The following is a 4,762-nucleotide window of genomic DNA, read 5'->3' on the forward strand; positions in this document are numbered from 1 at the left end:
TCATTTTTCATAGTGTGATTTCCTCTGTTTCAATTCCTTGGTTTGACTCTCATGGACTGTGTTTCCAGCTTCAGTTTTGTATCACTCAGTATTCCCCTCTATGCTCCTTCTTCATCCTGATAATCTGTTACTTTATTTTCCTCCTTCATGTTGCCCAATTGCCAATAAAAGAGCCTGCAGTACTAGGAGAGGTGGTCCTTTCTTCTTTCAGATATGATAGAAGGAGGAATTACAGGAAAGCCATGTCTATTTTCTGTATCTCCAGAATGAAAGCACCATCTTGACCACTTCAGAGGAAACATATCCCCACTACAAAACAGATACTCTGAAGTTCTTAGCTGACTAACTCTAACAAATGTCTACTGAGAGCATGCAGGTGAAATTTTTCTGAGTCTTGTAACTCAGCCATATTTCAGATCACTTTGGAGGGGAGTTAAAAACACCAGCTGATCCTACCAAACTGCTCCAAAGTAGGGTGCAGGGGTAGCTGAAATTGTATAGAATTATGTGCTTTTATTTAACCATGAACAGTTTTTCCCTGTTCTCATTCCTGGCAAAGCAGTACTATTTGAACTGAAATGGCACAGAAAGCATACATGCAACTTTTGGGATGGAAAATGTTGCTCTAAAATATTAATATTTGACATCATAAGCAGCAAAGCAAAATAAGAGACAAAGTACAGAGAATTGAAACATTAGGCAAGTTAAATACTTTTTAAAGCATGCTTTCTAGTCCATTGACCTGTCCACCAAAATAAAAATAGTTTGCATTTATGTTAAAAGAAATGTGAAGTATTGTTTTCTTACTCCGAAATAAGAAAGGTACACAAACTATAAGTATCACTACAGACTTTTTTTAACCCTCTTCCACATTGATTAGAGTGAGCTGAGTAATTTCTGATGGAGGAAAAAAAAACAAAAATCAGAGAATGCCAGTTTGTCAAACACAGATTTCTCTAGGGAAACTCCTTGCGTGACTGCATTTTCAATGAAATGCAGCCAGAAAATCTGGCATTTTCTTGTGAAAACCTGCATGCTGTCTGCTGGTTCATCTGGTGGCTGTTTGGGGTTCCTTGGGGTTCCAAGCTTGCAGAGCTTCTTGGGAGGTGTGTTATACCTTTCAAACTATTGTTGAACAGAAATTTTGTATTAAAGATTCATGTCTTCAAGGTGCTTTATGTTTTATCTCTCTGATATAGTTAGAAATTATGTTCAGTGTGTTGTTAAAGCATTCCTTAAACATGCAATAATTTGGTATATTTCATAAGTTTAACTTGAGAAACTGGCAGCTACAACAGTGTTATCAGTTACAGATATAAAATTTAAAATATGCAAAGAAAAATATCATAATCACATTTACAAAATTAAAGAAGACCTAGTATACTCCAGTAATGCTTCGCAGACAAATAACATAAAAATAAAACTCTCTACATATTTCTTATTTAGGTAACTTTGCTAATATTTTTAACAAATTGAAAGCATGGTAAGAAAGATGCATGGGTAAGACACTTCATTAATATACAATGAAAACTTAAAGATTGCTTTGGAAATACTAAAAATTGACTCTGATCCTTCTGTGAGAGTAATATGCTGTATTGCATTTGGCCTGTCAGCAAATTCTTTCTCAGACAATTTAACTCAAATCAGTCCTGAAATTCTATCAGCCAAATAATTTTTCCTAAGAAATACTGCAAAAGCAGAAATTTTCTAACCTCAGTCTCTTATTCACTTCTCCAATTGTTTGGGGTGGTTTTAGACATTAAGAAATGCACCTAGATCTAAGTAAGCTAGAACTATAACCCTGCCATTAAAAATTTATATAAATTCATACCAAAAAGCTTCTATTAAATTTACTTTGAAATAAATGGTTGTTTCTCCATTACACAATATGCTATTACTGGATAAAATCCTAGAATGCAACTGTCTTTATGCATCTCATCCAGCTTTAGCTTTTAGCCACTGTTTATAACTGTTCCCTGACCCACTTGATAATCATTTTACTAAGTCATTGCAATGACAGTTTATCACCTGGATTAATTTTCAATACACAATCATAGCTGTTACTTTTGCTCACAAGATTTAGTTGAACTCACTTCTTTCAAATGAACTGTAAAAAAGAACCATAAAATCCACTATACAGGCCCAGGTCCAAAATCTGCTATGATCAGGTCCTTTTTTTTTTTTTCCCAAAACCAGCAACATGAATGCCTTCAAATGAATATTAAAGCAGAGGAGGTGACACAGGGATTCCTCCCTGGCAGACTCCCCCACATTCCACTGATGTGTAACATGACAAGTTGCTAGCCAATCAAGCTAACAAGTAGCTTTATTGTCCTAAAATAAAAATCTCTTTGTGGTTAAAGCTTTAGGAAATTGAGCCTAGATATTATTTCCTTGTTGGCTCAAATATCCACAACAAAAATATTGCCAATAACTTGAAATCAGATTAAGTTCTTCCTCTCCTTCATGACCTGCATCCAGCCTTTTGCTCCTTCACCTTCACACAATCTGCTGTAGGTCGACAGCACCAATAAAATCACAGAAATCTGAATTAAGGAGGCACTTGCAAAGTTTTTTTCAAGAAGGGTACTGCCCTGCAGCAATGTGTGTACAGTTGCTCATACTCCTCCAGTACAACTCTGCTGCTGAGTCTTGGGAGGCTGAGGAATGGGGACAATTTAATCTGGCTACTGAGACAAATGCGGTTTGTAACTCCTCTGTAAAGAGACTGATTTTTTGTATAAAGGGGAATTTGAGAGTCCAGCTTTCAAATACTACATGTTATTCTAAATATTATGGTTAGAAATTTCTATTTCAAGTAATTTAGTGATAGTCATTTCTCCCACACTGATCTATTTTTTTCACAACAGATTTTTTGAAAAGGCAAATTCAGTCCCTGGCACTGTTAATCCAAATCACACAAAATTAAGTAGGAAAACAGGATGAATTAATATGATGCAATCACTCAACTTGCTCTCAGTTTCTAACAAGTGGAATTATAATAGATAAACAGTATACTTAATACTTTTGTCAGGTTAGTATTTCCAAAAAGCTGGTATGCATGGCTTGCCACATCTTCCCAGTCTGATAATCACTATATTTGAATAATTTTATATATGTTTCTCAAGCTTGCTTAGAAGAATATTGCCAAGATATTTTTAGTGTGTACTTCAGGAATTTTTGCTGTTGGAAAAGGCAGTGAGATAGATCTAGCATGACAAATCACCTTGCTGGTACTCACATATTTATTATTCAAGTCCTTAAGGTTAGCTACAAAGATTTTCCAGCACTTCATATGAAACTGCTGCCCTGGCATTCCCTCTGCTTATACAGGCATACACTGAAAGACAACATCCATTTCTTAGCAATAACCACTAATGACTCCACAGCTGCACCAGCATCTTCTTCAAGCACTTCATGCTGAATTTCTTATCAGGCTGATTTGGAAGTTAGCTTTTTTCAACATGCTGCTTGTGACAAAGATCATCTGATAACCTAATTTTCAGAAACACTACTCTCTTGGCCTCATAAGACAACATACCAACATGTATGGTGAGTACAAATAAAATCAGTACAATTTTATTAATCAGTAGGTTTATAATTAAAAAATTAAACAAGGTTTAAGGTCTGAAGTGTTTTCTAGTCAAAGTCACACTGTTTAAAAGCTCTGGTGGAAAGGAATGGAAGGAGAGCAGGGAAGGGAAGAACTAAAATCTCAAAGCCAAAGTCCTTAATCATGAATTTGAGTAATTCCTTCCTACATCTAATACAGTAATAATAAACTGAGGAAAATACTCAGGAAAAACAATGAGTGATTATAAAACCTGAAAGTTGTTCTAGTGGTCTGTATGCACAGGACAGGATTTTAATTTTTTAAAAAAATTTAAGTTCAGAGAAGTATATTTGACTGATATGTAGTTCAGCACAGAACATCACAACTATCTGCAAACAAATCTGTTTCACAAATGGCCACATCCACTTGAGTCCCCCAAAGTCCCATCAGATTCTACCATTAAGTTTCTTAGTTGGTGAAAATATCACAATATGTACCCAACAGTGGTTATGTAATGACATTTTATAGAAATAACTACCATGTTTTAGTTTGCAAAAGGAGGCATTGGCAAACATTGTGCTAGTACCCTGATCCAGACAAAAGTAAGTTACTTTGTCCATGTATCATCCCTTCTGCTGAAAAAGGTTGAGAAGAAAAAGAAGAAACACAAGATAGGAAATAAAGTGCAGGAGAAAATAACATTAAAATAACATTACTTTAAAAACAAATAAAATAACAGCTCCCTCCCACTCACACTGCCACACTCACTGAAGTTACAAAAGCAGTGGATGATTTTCTGTACAGCCCCAGCCTATTTTATTTGGAATGCAGGCAGTATTTTGAAAGACAAAATACCAGGAAAGAGTATTCATTGGTTGAAAGGCAAGTGAGTACAGCAAATCTCAACAGTGAAGGGCTGTAAAAAGCACTAGGAAAAAAAAATTAGAATATTATATTGATATTAGTCCATCAATAAGCCATTGACTCAAGAAAATAATCCCAACAGTGGTTTCATCCCTTACTTATGTCTCCATTCTTCCTAAAACATCAATAATTGGATTTTATTATTGCTCTCTCATATTCCTGAGTTTGCCATTTGGCAAACACACAGAGCTCACCTTTGGTGTGAAATACCTTTTTGGTTTCTGTATCATACTAGGGAATTCGTCCACTTATGCATTTTTATATACATATAAATAACAAAATACA

Source organism: Erithacus rubecula (assembly GCF_903797595.1).
Source record: "Erithacus rubecula genome assembly, chromosome: 3".
Taxonomy (NCBI): Eukaryota; Metazoa; Chordata; class Aves; order Passeriformes; family Muscicapidae; genus Erithacus; species Erithacus rubecula.